Source organism: Anolis sagrei, chromosome 4, assembly GCF_037176765.1.
Source record: "Anolis sagrei isolate rAnoSag1 chromosome 4, rAnoSag1.mat, whole genome shotgun sequence".
Taxonomy (NCBI): Eukaryota; Metazoa; Chordata; class Lepidosauria; order Squamata; family Dactyloidae; genus Anolis; species Anolis sagrei.
Window position 1 is genome coordinate 223,226,765 of NC_090024.1, and position 16,880 is coordinate 223,243,644.

Genomic DNA, 16,880 nt, shown 5'->3' on the forward strand with positions numbered 1-16,880 from the left:
TAAGGCTGAAAGTACAACGGGGCCACTGGAAGATTTCTAATCAGAAGCGAGATACAGATTAGAGCCTTTCAAAATCAGATTGTAATCCTTTCTCATTTACCCAGAATCTCACTCAACATTTCACCTTTCCTTGTGGAAAACATGCACATGATTACTCTCATTGTTTCTTAACACTACACAACATATTGAATCATCAACATGGCAAACTCCAGGTCAACCGGAGTTTCTGAAAAATGTTAGCGAAGTATTTTAAAATTACTTTTAGGACTTCCACAGAATGCCATGTTTTGATTTAGCATTAATATTAATATGTGAGTCAAAAATATAAAAAATTATGCCTTCTGGAACTTCACTGTTTTTTCCCTGAGATTGCAAATACTTTCAGTCTGCTTCCTAAGGAGGATCTGCTAACCAAGTCACATTCTTTCCTAGTTTTATGTAAGACCACTCTTTCTAAACTGTGGGTCCTGACCCCAATTGCGGTTCCCTTAGCTCAGCATTGGGGTCACGAAAAAATTAGCAGCAGTAAGAGGTTACACAAATCATCCAGTGTTTGCAGTGGACTCTGAAGAAAATGCTTCAGCTGTATTCCACAAAAGAAAAATCCACCTGTTTAGCAAGCTATGCAAATGCTGATTTATTTTAAGAATATGTCTTATTTTTATACCTATTTTATATACCTATATACCGAAGGTCACATGAAAATTTATCAGGTAAAAAGTGGTTGTGAACTGAAAAAAATTAAGAAGCCTTGTTTAAGACCATTATGTCTTGATCTGTTTTCAGCTGACGCAGAAGAAAAAACAATTGATAGCACACTCCAAGCAGCTTTTTAATGATTTTTTGAAAAATGATATGATGTTCCCACCACTTTAGCCTCTCCTGTGAGCTAAAACTTTCCTAGTTCCTTCAGGCCTTCCTTGTTGCTCTTATGGCCATACACAAGTTTCTTTCCTTCCTCTTTACTTTGTCAGCATATTACAGGCAACATGCAAATGGAGGCGGCCATTTCATTGGCACTCAAAGTATGTTTCAGCTTCCTTGGATTGCTCCCAGATATTCTCAAGTGAAGCCGGCTTACTGTTGCATGGAATGAGATAATAGCTTTTACTATATTATATTATACCTTCTCGGTGATTGCTCCCCGGCTATGGAACCCCCTTCCTGGTGAGATCAGGTCGGCCCCCTCCATCCTGTCCTTTAGAAGGATGGTAAAAACTTGGCTGTGGGACCAAGCTTTCAGGACAGGGCAATAAAGCGGCAATAGGAAAGATGACCACGCCAATTGATTTGATTAGGACGGTTTTAAATGGTGTATTTTAATGTTTTGATAAATGTTTTAATGTTTATGTATTTTATGTGAATTTGTGTCCCAGCTTTGAATGTTTGCTGTGTATATGCTATGCTCCGCCCTGAGTCCCCTTCGGGGTGAGAAGGGTGGAATATAAATGTTTTAAATATATACAAATAATAAATTATACCAGTGCTCCCAGGAAAACTGTGTTTTTTAAAAGTCATTCTCTTTCTTAAGTTGTAAATCATCCAAAGCCTTTTCTCCTCCTCCTTAACCACTATCACCTGAGTGCTAATGCTTTGTATTTCTGCTTCTGTAATTATTGTTCTGTGGGATGATGAAATAAAGGTGCAACTTCTCCTGTCCCCAGAAGAATGATTAAAGCCATACATGAAATATGTCACAAAAGTATTTATGGCACTTGGGATCCTCTTTAAGTCAAACCAAGGAGTCTATTGAGAGCTGGCTCTGAGTAACTTGAAATAAAACGTGGCTATTTTCTAGAGCACGGTAAAGAAGAGACATTTTTATGAGCCAGAACAGCCAGTTCAAAGCAAGGAACTTGCTTGTCAGTATTGTTAGAAGCTTGCCATAAAATCACTGTCCCTTGGGGCGGTAGGGGAAGGGGAGGCAGAGGAAGAGGGATGACTCAGATGCGGCTGAGTCAGAAAGACCTCTGGGACTGACTCTGGGTGGTTGCAGTTTACACCCCGGTCCTCTCTCAAGGGGGTTTCCTACATGCACACAGTACTCCATTGTTTTTGTAGCCAGCTAGTGTGTAAGGTTTCCAGATTTTCGGTGTGTCGTTCCCAAACCAACCTGGGCAAGCACATCTCAATTGAATACTCAGCTTTCTAAACAGGTTAATTATGGTACTGTTACACACAATCAGCCAAGTCAAGGTGACCTAGACTGCAACGCAACAGACTAAACACTGGACAGACAGCTTAGCTTCAGGTATACACTGTGCTTTTAACAATACTGGTAGTAATAAATAGATAAATACTAACACACAAGCACAGCCAAGGCGACCCAATGCTGAATCAACGTCTCAGTTCAGCAGCTCGAATGCCAAGTTCTGCAACTTCTGTGCAAGGTTAGCAAGTCTGCAGAATTTATTCTGTTTCTATTACTTTTGAGCAAAGGCAAGGGGTAAAGCAGAACAAGGGCACTCATCATTTCCTTCATCAATCTAAAATCATTTTAAATGAGCAATACAGAGCTTGAACTCAAAGCACTATGGATCTAATGTTAACCCCTGTCATAAATATTACTGTGGGCTAGATGCCAACATTATTGCCCATTTTAACAACTGACACTGGAGGGCCAATCTGGTGATATGAATGGTTATGACTCACTGGACTACTGTATTCTTGCTCCGTCTGGTCAAGTCTTTTTAGGATATAGTTGTTGTGGTTTCTAACGTCTCTCTCTCTACTCCCTGACTATTAGCTTCAGTGTAGATATGAAATGAGAAGAACATAAGAACAGAACCAAGTTGTTCATCCTACCTTGCTTTTGCTTGCAGACTGCAGTAGAGGAGACAATAAAGCTAGTCTGTTTTACTGAGATGTTATAGTGAATATAGTTAGACAAAGAATTTATTATGTGTTCAGCTTTTGGAATTGCTGTACAAATTGCTACATCTTGATAATATTTATTTAATCCTTGCTTTCCTCCCTCTTCTCCAAGGTTTCATCATGTATCACTTGCATGCTTTCAAGTACATGTTCATATTCTTGACAGTTTTGTTTTTAAATCCACAACCATGATTCTCAAATACATTCCAAAGACTGCACCCAAAGCCAAGCCCTACTCTCATGGCACACCTAAAAATGTGAAAATAGCCTTGCTGAATCTGTCCAAGGTATTGAGCTTTCTTTTAATATTAACTGCAGAGATGAGGGCATAGTAATACAGAACAGTTGCATCTCCGGGTATTAGATGGCAAATCAATCATCTCTCTCCAGTGGCTGATGTGAATTGCATTCCAACTATATCTGGATGCTCACCCCTACTCAGGTATTCTGGAATTAAGCCTTGATTATATATGCCAGGGATAAGGAATTAATCTGGGTTTTACATGCAAAAGAATAAGAGAGTAGAATCCTGGTATGATGTGTGGACAGAACTATTTCTTGCTAGGACCTCTCTAGGTCCTCATGCACAATTCTATGAGATTCCTAGAGAGAATATTGTAATGAAATCCACAAAATTAAAAACCGCAAATGTTGAGGGCTGACAGTATAGTCTAAATATATACATTCTACCACATAGGGTCTCTACCATCTGCATCTCACCTTAGTATGCTATATGTGGGGACTCAGTATTATAAGAACAGACACAAAAACTGATCTAACATAAACTAGGCACAGCATTCAGAATCAGACATCCCTCCAGAGACCAGTGAATCATGCTAAAGCCACAGAAACATTTGATTTCATTTAGTGACCAAACCACTGGGATGGCACTAATAAAAGCCTATGAATCTTAAATGCTAAACATAACCAGATGATGTTTTAGAATTTAGATATACCCCAAAGTCTAAAAGAGGTCTCAACAGGGGGATAAAGATAAGCAAAAGTAGTGAAACTCTGCCTCAAATGGATGAGCTTTTCATTTTTTTATGGTACAATTTTGAAAAAAAAAATTACCAACATATATTTTTTCACATGTATATAGCCATGTGCCCAATAGGTAAATGTTTCCCTTAAAAATCTGTTACCTGGAACAATTAGACTTGTTATACCCTTGTATTAAAAAGGCTTCTCTATGGTTGGTCTGAGGTATGAACGTAGAAATCTAAATATACTAAAGATATCAGATCTTCTATAATCTTGGAATCTAAACAAAGTCAGCATTGGTTAGGAGAATGTTAATGAATACTATGTGATGTCTTATCTAAGAAAACCCTATGAAATTCATAGAGTCATAAAAAGTCAATAGGCCACATACACACATGAAGCTGATCACATGGGCTGCTGTCCACAGAGCTCAATTTGGACCTTGAGATTTTAGTGTCTGGGACAGCCCTGACACCTCTATATGGATCTGTTTCTTTGTGGCGGCACATACCTACATAACATTATTAATTAGAAGGGAGCAGGAAAGGCATTAGGTTGCTCCTGTTGTTACAGTACAGTGTTGTAATTTATCTCCTAGCTATTACTGCACTGCTGCTTGGAGGAAAACAGAGGAATTTTATGGACAATTTTAAATTTTGGCACTGCTGACAGCCAGCTGCCTGTTTCACATTATTCCAATTATTATATTTTGTTGTCAGCCACTTAGCAACCTGTAATGAAGGTAGTACATAACATTTCTAGAAGAACAGGGGGGGGGGAGGGGTACAACTCAACACTAATCTGTATTGTAATCTAGGTCTCAATAGTGTCAGATAACCGGTAAGTCTACATATGATTTTCCTTGCCATTCTGTTTTCTATAAAACTATAAGTGCAAGGAACAATTCCAAGAACTGAAAATAGAATGCTACCGACCTACCATCCATCATCAGGCCTAAAAAAACAAATGCAGCAGAAGCAGAATTGCATCTTCCTCAAATATGGTTCTGAGAGCTGCGCCCATACCTTGGGAAGTCTGACTTGGCTACAGTGGTCCACGCTTTGGTTACATCCCGTTTAGATTACTGCAACGCTCTCTACATGGGGTTGCCTCTGAAGACTGCACGGAAGCTTCAATTATTCCAACGTGCGGCAGCCAGACTACTAACAGGAGCGAGGTACAGGGAGCATACTACTCCACTGTTGCGCCAGCTCCACTGGCTGCCAGTCAGCTTCCGAGCACAATTCAAAGTGCTGGTCTTAACCTATAAAGCCCTAAATGACTCCGGCCCAATTTACCTGCCTGAACGTATCCTCCTCTATGAACCATCAAGATTGCTAAGATCACCTGGAGGGGCCCTGCTCTCGATCCCACCGGCCTCACAGGCGCGGCTGGTGGGGACGAGAGACAGGGCCTTCTCGGTGGTGGCCCCTCGACTCTGTAACTTCCTTCCACTGGAGATCAGAACTGCCCCTTCTATCTTAATGTTCAGGAAACAGGTGAAAACTTGGCTTTGGGGATTGGCATTCGACGAATGAGCATGGATGGATGACAACGAATAATGATTTTTGATGATGACTGACCACTGTAATTATATGATTGTATTTTGCTATTTTAATGTTTTAGTGTGATTTAGAATATGATGTTTTAATGACTGTCTGTAATATTGATGTTGGAAACCGGCCTGAGTCCCTCGAACGGAAGTGAGAAGACAGGTATACAAAACTGCTAAATAAATAAATAAATAAATATAGAGAATATGGATTTTCTTAATGAATTCTCTCACCTGCCCATGTGGTTCCTTCTTTTTTATGGACCATACTATGCATTACTAAATAATTAACTCAGAGAACTATTGTTCAGGTGCATGGAGACAATCTATGATCTATTGGAACAACATGAGGAATCAGATGTGTTGTCCGAGCAGCCCTTTGGGATGGAAATCTGGGACAGTCACTTAGAATAAAGAGGAGCACCCAGAGTCATATTTCAATACCCTATCAAATTGTTGCCATCCATTTGAGATACATAATGCATATTTCCACCCCACAACTCTTTCTCATCTGATCAAATGTAGCATCTAAAATTATCTGACTAAGTAAAAACCAGCTAGCAACAGAGATCCATGGGAAAGCACCCTAGACTTTTTATGTATTGCACCTGTCTAATAGCAGAATTATCAAATCTAGCATGGATGCATATGTTTTATGTAGGTGGCACTCCCTATGTCTTTATCACTGTGATTTGCCCTAAGTAGGTTTGCATGACTGGAGGAGATCATGGTCTCCCAGAGGCCTGGTCCAGCAGTGAATATTTTAACCACTACACCATGCTAATTCACCATGTGTATATTTATGTGTATTGGAAATCATATCAGACGTATATATGTATTTGTAGACAACCTTAGAATTTGACTTAAGCCAAGGCTGGAAATCATATAGTCCTTCAGATATCGCTGGTCTATAAACAGTTGCATCTCAAGCCATGGCAAATAATGCTAGGGATTGAAATCAGACAAATTTGGTGGGATGCATGATTTCCTCCTCTGATTTAGGCCAGCTTCTCCATACCTTGAACCAGTCTTGGTGATTGTAGTGTTCTGGAATGAAAGGATTGTTGCTACAAAATGGGTATACGTTCATGGTGAGAAAGTAGCCCATGTCCAAAAACACACAATGAATTACATGATAGCATTAAGGATCTCTTTATCTGTAATCTTCAATAATATTTTTTTATTTTTTTAATAGTCAGCATCCATATGATGTAATTATTTATCTTTCCATTGCAGTTCCCCTGTTCATCTGCAGTTCCTGACTTTTTGTGGGGCATGAACTACATCATCAATTAACCTCCCCACCTCCACCTCCCTGTAACCATTATGCATTACATATGTTTTAAGTGTAAGCCAATTTCAGATGAAAAGTGGGATATAAAACAACAGCAAAAATATAATCAATCCATCAACAGAGCCTGTGTAAGGGAGAAACCTGTGTCCCTCTGCAACCCTCCCTATAAGGCCCAAATTATACTTTGGGGGAATTACGGACAACCGAGAACAGATGGGGGTGCTGGAGGGGAACAGAAGGGAAAAAAAAGCCATGCCACACAAGAAGACCTCAATTTGCATGGCATTGGATTCTGCTCACAGTAAATGAATAAGAACACGAGTATAAGTTCACAGTATATGAAAAGCCATGCATTTTTAATATGTGTGGTCCCTGCATCTGCCATTTAGATACGTATTACTGAAATATGTACTTGGAACGTAGGAGCAGATTTGGCAGTATGGTGAGCAAACACCATCCATGCCTGACACACCACCACCACCACCAAATATTGTGCATAGTAAGCATACATCAACCTGTCCTTACTTGGGCAATACTTGGGCAACATCATAGTACAATGACATATTTAGTCTTATTTTGGCACTGGAAACTTAATATGGAATTACACTCCAGCACTGGATCTGACAGTGTCAGCACTTTTCTACAGAAATAAAGGAGGTTTTTTTTGAAGGAAAAGTGTAATTCTATGCTGTCTAGCCTGAACTGCGATCGGACCACAAATTTTGTGCCAAACTCAAGGGGAAATCAAGATGTCAGTCTGTATTAGGTAAATCCTGCTTGATCTGCTACAGCACCCTCAGTGTTGTTTGGCTTAATTAGCCAATTAAAGGGTCTGTCAAGCATGTACACATTACTCACAATCCCTTACTCATTACTATGGGTTTGCAAAATGGCAGTAAAAATTTATTTTCTGCCACAACTTGGTTGAGCTGGCATTGGAGATGAACTGAAAGGTCTGGGAAATTCTCTTAGCATTTTTCATAAGCCTACTCTGAGGTTTTCACAACAGAGATTTGACAGATTGTCAAAGAAAATGTCCAAAAAAAGTAAAATTTACTAAAGCCGTTGCAGAAAAAAGTGGTACTGGAGCTTCCAATTGGATATCTGATCCGATCAGTACAAACCATATGCAATCTGAGAGACTAATATAGTTCCAGTTCCCACCTTTGCTGTGGATTTGATTTATAATCCTGAACTACATACAATGTACACTGGCAAGAATTTGAACTAATGCATATTTAAACAAAACCACAATGCATTCTACCACTCGCCTTTTATTTCTCATAAGTAACATCTGAATAATAGTGATCTGTCTCACATAGCTGTTGTATAAGTAACCATAACAAAGACTGCAATGTATTTTTCAAGAAAAAGCGATTTTACACTGGAATAGGGATGAGGTAGTTCAATGGAAGACCAGCTGCTTCACCACTAAGATTTCAGGGCAGAGCTAAAAATACCATTTACAGCCAGCTAGCTATCTACCTATTTCCAACTGTCTATCCAGAGAGTGTTAAACACTCAGTTCTCTGTATCTGCAGAATCAGTCATGCCATTTTGACTTCAACCTTACTTGTGGCTTCTTTTACTTGGAAAAACTCTGCAGTCCAGAGCAACCCCCCCACCCCCAGGCTACATCAGCTTCAGCAAGTAGTTCTTTGGAACCTTATTCTGCACAGACTTACCTCCTCCACAGGCTTAACTATCTGGAGACTAAAAATGAAGGTGAGGCTAATTCTGCTCTGAATCACCCTTCTCCTGGCAGCTAATACTGACACAACAAGAAAGATAGCTCTACAGAGGAATACTTTGTCACTATCCCATTGATGAATGAAGAGGTAGGAAGTCTGGGGTTTCAGATTTGTGTAATGTTTTTGGACCAACCTGTGTGTGTGGAATTGAATTTTTGGTTGTACCTCACTGATAAACCAGGGAGAATTGAAGATTTGATGCATCACACCCCATAGAAGGGACAGAAAGATTTTGACACTCACACATCAAGAGAACATTTTCTTCAGTGGGACTGTGTTGAGCTTGACAGATTCATGTGTGTCAAGAGACTATCCATTTTAGCCAGTTAGACTGGGCCAGTGGTGTTGCAGCCAACATTTTAATTGCACTGAGAAAGAACTCAAGGATGATTCACCAAGGCCAAAGATACACATCAAGGTCTGGCTGGGAATGGTCCAGGAGAATTAGTCATCTGGGTTGTAGGCCAACCCCAAAATTGACATTTGTACCAAGAGAACAAGTTCAGAGGCACTCTTCCCCAAGTCAATTGTTTTAAAATTTTGACCCTAACTGCAACAAAACATAGCAACAGTAGCAGAATATTGAAACAATGGGGGCCAATGTACATCCAAATCTATTTCAACGGATGTCTTGTGCCAATTCATGGAAATACATTTAGCAAAAACATTAAAGAAAAAAATGCACAAACATTTTATGAAACAAAGACTCCACTCAAAATAAAACCACTGGGAACCTCCATGTAATAAAATGAGTCACACCAGGATGAGATGACTAAGTGGGAGAATAGGGAATTCCATTCCTTCTGCCAGTTTTTTAATGCGATCAATTAGCTTTCGACAGGTGTCAGAAGAATCTCCCTCTGCCTTCTTCCTTTTGTTCTTTCCAAGACAAATGCATTAAAAAGCAATCACCTTCTTTAAACAAATACGATGGAAAGCTGAATAATCAGAGGCAGGTTTGTTTCTAGGCACCCTGTAGTAGTAAGCAAGCCAGAGAATCTAGGCCAGTAGTAGTTGCCTTTGTTAATGAGAGCTTACCAGCTGCAAAATTCCAAAACCATGTGTCATGCAGGGAGACTTTCCAAAACACTGGATTCCACCCCGTCTCAGTGATTCTCTTTCAGCCATGGCAACTCAGTTTCCACAGCCACTTTTTCTTTCTTCCCCACAAGAGTTATGCTTATTTGTTTGTCTTCATCTATACCCCCACCTGCCTCCGTTGCAATGTTTTTCTGGGATTCCCCTTTTTCCTTCTGACATTTGCTGGCTGCATTACAAAAATGGTCTTGCTTGTCGCCAAGAACACAAGAGACTACAACAAAAAGATAATACTTTCACCAAACATCACAGCTATGCATATATAGCATTCTTTATATGAGACTTGACAGTCTCCAGAAGGTCCTTGGCTTGTTTTCACCTTCTCCTTCTCTAGAGCTCTATAATTCTGCTATAACAAAGATTATAGATCATCTCTAGAAACACATCCTGAGAATTACAAATATAATCATGAGAACAAATGCTATTTCTGTACATATAATCATTGCAATGCAAACAGGCAGAGTGTTTCATTCCCATTACCAATGTTTCGTTGGAACAAACTGGTAATGGGAATGAGTACGGATTACATGTGGCTACTTGGATATCTTTAACCATTACTGAAGAAAAGATGTCACTGCTTTAAAGTTCCAAACAATGCCTCCCATGTGACAGACCACCCATGTGGAAAATATCTTACATATATTGCAGCACATTGAGTTTAATATGGACTACGATTGCTCATTAATGCGCTAGATTGAAAACATGACTTTGTCCATGTGCAGCATGGAACGTCTTGAGTAAAGTAAGCTCTTTTTTTCTTGAAATTTTATTAGACAAGGCAGACAAGCTTTAGATATTACCACAGATCAGTAGAAATGCCATCCCTTGAATGGAGAGTATTTGGATTTGTGGTACATGAGGTAAACAGAGTAAATAACTGCTGTATTTAAATGTTGAAAGGAGAATGGATAGGGACAGAATAGTATATATGCAATCCCACATTTTAAAAAACCATAATGATGAGCTAAAGTCGCTCTTCCAAAGGCACCTTGAGAAATTGAAGGGCAATGATCCTATCAGGTCAGTTTCTTTCTCCCACCCTTCTTTGGCATTATTTCCTTTACAGTGGGAACAGCACCGATTTCAGTCTTTTGTTTTAAGAGCTTTTGGATAGTGGAATGTTCAATCCAAACCTATCATCCTGTAACTTGAAAACATTACACTTAGTACTACTTTCTGAGGCAGCAGAGAACAAGCCTGCATCCTCCTTTTTGTGGCAACCCTTTAGATATTTAGAGACTGCAGCCCTCATGTCAGCCCTCAGTCTCTTCTTAACCAATGTGAACATTCACAGCTCCTTAGATCCCTTTGTATGTTTTACTCTCTCTATTTCTTACTCTTCTTGCTTTTCTCTGAAACAGATTCCACTTAAAATGAGGTCTACAGAAGTGAACACAAGGACTTCCCTTGATTTGGAAGCTATGGTTCTATTAATAAATTGGCATTCTTTGCTGCAGCACCACACTGCTGGTTCATGTTCAACTTACCATCAAAAATAACCCCAATGTTCTTTTCAAATGTAGGACTGTTGAATCAGGTATCTCCCTGACATGCTATATCTGTTAATTTGGAATTTTTAAAAATAAGAAACTGATATGTCATTTTTTATTTGAATCATATGAGAAGGAAGAAAGGAAAGAGTGTGTCTTTATAGAGTATGGATTTGTGTTGTTATGACGTGATGTGTGTTTGTGAACTTGCTATTTGCAAGAACTTTAGGATGCTAAGGTATCTTGTAAATTCTGCAATGAGGGCTAAGTTATGCACTGTCATTTGCCCTTCAAGCGCTCTCTTTTTCTATACAGAAGTGTATGGTTACTATTGACTTCGGCAGGAGTCCATTTTAGACACCACTGATGTGAAGGCAATTCCTGTCTTTGGCAACCAAAGCCAATAAAAATGAAATCTGCTGCTGTTTCCACATGTCTTCCTTGATCACCCAGAACCATGATGGTATGTTGGAATCTGGTTTCTATATACATAGACATAGTTGTTAAATAAAGGATAGTTGGGGCATGAAAATCCTAAATGATTTTATGCACCTCTCCAAACCACACAGTATTAGTGATCTTATGTAGTATCTTAGGAATCCAGACATGACCAAAAAAGGTTACCTACTCAGAAAAAATTGTTACTCCCCACTGCTCCTATCACTTTGGAAAGCGGGTGTGTGGCTAAATCATTGCAAGGTTCATTTAAGAGTGCGATATGCACGCAGATGGTGTAAGTAAACATACTACATGTGCAGTGCACACCACAGGCCTCTTAAACACAATTGCTTTATTCAGCTGCTGCAAGAGCACAAATTTGCAATCTCCCAGTCCCCCAGAGTTCACTTCCTTCCACCATTTCCTGTGCCAGTCTTAGAATGACTGTGTCTTTATAAACTGCTGGCTGATCTCATTAATATGTAGTGTAGTTAAGTCAACGTAGCAAGGGTCAGTTACTTTCATGGCACAGGCTTGATATATTGCAGCTTTGCACCTATAGCCCTTTTAGTTTCGAGGTCTAGTTAGTGTAGAAATATGCTGAACTTTCTAGTTGTCTTCTTCTTTCTTTCTGATCTACTAACCACTTTGAACTCAGCAACATCACTATCCATATTCAATTTAAAAATACAGTATGATCCTGGCAACTGTGGAGGATACATTTCCAGACTTTGCATAAATATGCAAAACTACAGGTAATAGTGAACCCCATTAAAAAGAATTCAACTGAGTTGTATTGGAGGACCTAGAAAATGCCTAGAGAGTGTATATTCTGTCAGATGTGGATAAATGAAACTACTTTCCTGTGGATACGAGAGCTGTACTGTAATCCAATACAAAGGTTTCCCTAGACTAAACTATGAAGATACTGATATGGGCCTGGGTTTCAAAGGCATGTGGAATTTGTTGCCTATTTCTTTTCAGAGCCGAGATTTGGAAATTTATATTTGGCTACACTTCTAGCTTTGCTTAAAGCTCTGCTCAAACTTTGGCATCCCAAGATGATGCTGGCCTGAGACTTGTAAATGCACAGAAATACAGATGCATGTATCTAAATCCACACAACTATCCCTAAAAAAACTGGCCCCAGTGAAACACTGATGTTTGTATACAAAGATACTCAGTGGTGCTCTTCCTTTATTGCTCACCCACAATGTAATCCTAAGACAGAACCCTCTTTTCTTACCAATTGCAGCAGTTGAAAAGAAGAAACCAAGGTGATCATTTCCACAGTAAGGTGTGACAGGGGATTCAACAAATTACTAACTGTAAATCAAACAATGACATTCCTGTTGAGGGGGATGCATCATTGACAATGGAGCTTAATCACTTTTTTGCTTGCTTTGAAGTAAGCCCACCAAAGATAGATGCAATTCAGCCTCTGGGCAGTTGCGGCTCCCTCCTCACTGTGGAGGAGCATGAGGTAAGGCATGTTCTGAAGGTTCGAAATCCTAGGAAGGTCTCTGGACCAGATGGCATTTCTGCCCGGGTGCTTAAAGACTGTGCTGACCTATTGGTCAGTGTTTTTACTGTGGTTTTTAACCAGTCTTTTTCTCAGCCTATTATTCCATCTTGTTTGAAGGCCTCAATCACTGTTCTGGTACCAAATAAGTTTCCTACTGGAAATATTTAGAATTACAGACCACTGGCACTCACTTCCACCAGCATGAAGTGCGTTGAAACACTGGTCTGTAGATATACAATTTCTTGCCTTCCACATACATTGGACAAACATCATTTTGCATATAGAGCCAACAGATTGACAGAGAACACCATAGTCATCATGCTCCACACAGCTCTGACCCACCTGGAATGACAGGGAAACTATGTGAGGATGCTTTTTGCAGACTTTAGTTCTGTGTTCCTCCCACATAGACTGTTATCTAAACTGATGGATCTTGAACTGTCAGGTTCAATCTATTCCTGGATTATGGACTTCTTGTCTGATCTTCCCAAAGGGTTAGATTAGGTAATCATACCTCTTCAGCTCTCACTCTCAACACAGTCCTCTGCTTTATAGTTTGTACAGATATGATTGTACCCCCCATCTACCATTACTAAATTTGTGGATGATACAATCATGGTGGGGCTTAGCTCTGAAGGAGATGAGCCTGTCTATCAAGATGAGATGGATCGGCTACTCCCATGGTGCAGGGACAATAATCTGGTTCTTAACATCAATAAGACCAAGGAACTTATAGTGGACTACAGAAAGAACAGAACCAGAAATCCAGCACTTGGTTATAAATGGAGACCAAAAGGAGTGGGTGGCCAGTTTTAGGTTCTTGAGTGTCATTATTAAGGAGGATCTGGCCTGAAGCACCCATAGGGAAGCATTGGTTAAGAGAACCTAGTAGAGACTGTCCTACCTACAATGACAATAAAGTTATTCTATCTATCAGCAACACGACTAAGACTCAGGGGGTCTGTTTGCTCAAACCACAACATAATGCTGGTTCTGTATATAAAGTATAGCCCATCCTTTTTTTTCTTTTTTTTCTTTTTTGGTAAAAAGGCTGACAGGCATCACAGACACCATTCGTAGAGCAATGGAAACAAATTGTATAATGATTTGCCAAATTGTCACCTACATTTATAGGTTTGTCCATACAGATATTTTGTAGATCTATGTCCTATTTTCCCGTTCCATAAGCACCCTCTGCGCTTTGTACTAATAAACAGTTGCTGTTCAATACTCTAAGGAGAAATTGAGGCCAGCACTTGAATACTCAATTATAAATTAAGTCAAATGATATCCTTTGGAAATGATATATCAGACAGGTCATATGAAGGAACTGCTAGACTACGCTGACTCTGGAAATGGTGTATGGGTTTCAGTGCATTCTTGACCATGGCAGTCAAAGTGCTCTCAAAGCATAGCATGAGAAAGATGGCATTAGGGAAAATCCTATTACAAGTTGATGGACTCAATCAAAGAAGCCACTGCTTTCAATTTCTAAGAGCAGAGCAGGGTTGTTGATAACAGGATAACTTTGAGGTCTCTCATTCATATGATAGCCAGAAGTTGGAGTTAATTTGATGCATGCTAAAGAAAAAGGCCCAGATCCTGGTGAGAGCATTACAAAAGTTGAAAGAAGGTAATGCACATGATGCAACACAACATGCACGATCTCCTGTAAAGTGCATTAAACTCCTAGAATCTTTGCACTACACAAGATCAACACCAACCCCATCATGCTTACTATCTCCTTACTTAGTGATACTCAGACAACATTGCTAGGGTGATCTTGTGTGATAAGTGAAAGTTCAATAAGATGTTGTGTGTCCTCATGAGTCATCAAAGTGAAATGAAGAAATAAGAAAGTGCTTCCAATGTGCTGCTGTTCTCCCTCACCCCTTTTTCTTCTTTCATAAAACTGCAAGCTTTCAATTACTCTTAGATAGCTGAAAAAGGAAATTAACCATGACACATCACCAAGAAGGATGCACAAGCCACCCACAGTAGGTTTATTGTGGCTTTATTTAACTCTTAGCTACTTATCAGCATCTTAGCAGGAAATGTGCAAACTGGATCAGTTGCTGTGGATGGCTCTATTATCTGCATACATGGAAAGAATGTGTATGTGCATCATTCACATAATAAGCACTAATGCCAGTGCACCACATGCCTGTTGTAAGTCTTTCTCAAGGGAAGCTCTGTAGTAAGGGACCATCTCCTGTAATCTATGTTCAGACTTCACTGCATCTCACTATGCATCACAGATTGGAATAGGGGCAACTTGTGAAGGATGGCTGAGAACACATTTTAAAGTAGATAATCTAACCTTTTTGAAAATATACAGAATTCCATAAAGCAGGAGCGGGGGTGGGATGGGGTACAAAATCCTCCAGTTATATGTGTGTTTTGTTTGTGTTTTGCAACAGCCTTAGTCAACATACTCAGCTTGCATTTAGATTCATGTAATCTACTTCACATTAGTCTACTCTTCTGCTTGGTTTGGAAAATATGGCATACAGGAAGCTGAGTGGAATACCTGGCTACGTATTACAGGGGTGAGGAAGAAACTATTTATTAGCTACCTGACCTGGCTTGACATCTTGTTGCTGACATACAAGTCCAAAACTTGCAACAATATAATCAGGCATATCTCCTTCCATGATATAGATCTGTACAATCACAATATTATCACAGAAGGTCTTGCCTGCTGGTTCTATTGCATCATATACATTGCTTTCTGTCAGGAGTCTGGAAGCAGGCCTTTCCCATAGTGGCAACCATCTTTTGGAATGTGCCACACATCAAGATGCATGTTCTCCTGCTCACCTGAGACCAAAAAGATATATGAATTGGACTTGGTTCTCCTTCCTCCCATACATATTGCACAAATGGCTTGGATGTAAACAAACAGGATAATGTTTTGTGAGTTGTTGACATATTCTAAACATTTGCAATGCTGCCATAAGCAAATACTAATAAAGGACTTCTTAATTCATAAACATAAAAGAAAACTGGATCGATCCAGTTCCTACCAAGAAGCACCATCATATATGCACATCTAGGCATGTGTATAAGTCCACACAGATACAGCCAGGTTTAATTTTTTTAAATTAAAATAAACAGCACTAACGGCTGCTTCTTGCACATTTCAGAAGATGCTTCCAATGTGGCCTCTTTGGGGGAGATAAGGTGGGGTGAGGTTAAGAAAACCCAGTGCAAATTGGCAAACTGTGGTGAATCTCTGAATCGGAGCCAATCTCTGAGAAATTTCAAATTACAAAACAGAGTGGCAGCTATTACTAAGTAGTCTCCAAATGAATCAGAGCTTTAGAGGTTAGTCTTAACTGCTCTATAATTGTATGTGAATGAAGTGTGCTGCATTCTTGTTAGTCATCCCCATTGTTTGAACTTGTGTGCTACATACTTACTGAAAACAATGAGTCCATGGTGAAGTTTTTTTTAAGGTCAGGTATGATTCAGGTCAGAAATCAAAGGATCCCTGTGGCTATTCATAGCAGGCTACACAGAATGCCAGGAAAAGAATAGTCAGAGTGACTTTGAGGAGATGTATCTGTGGTCATTCAGCAACTGGTAGCCCATGGAACAAATCTGGCTCTCTGGCCGAGTCAGCAGTAGTGAAAAGTGGGAAGAAAATAGCATTGCAATGGAAGTAGTTGGGTTGCCATCTTGTGCAGAAGGGAAGCCTTTCTCAAAAGTGAAACAACTTGCTAGAAGGACTTCATACTTCTCATGTTTCATTACAAGTGACAGATGTTTATCTGAGGTTGTAATCGATGAATTCTCTCTAAAGACCCATATATCCTCATGTCATTTGAAGACAGTACATTGCATCTCTAATAGGGAAAACTTAACTTTGCAT

The 16,880-nt window shown here is 39.6% G+C and overlaps 1 protein-coding gene across 3 annotated transcripts in view; it reads right to left on the reverse strand.

The window, feature by feature from the left end:
• NFATC2 (nuclear factor of activated T cells 2) overlaps positions 1 to 16,880 on the reverse strand; it is a 161,895-nt gene that overhangs the window by 52,078 nt on the left and 92,937 nt on the right. The gene's annotated exons all lie outside the window — the stretch shown is intronic.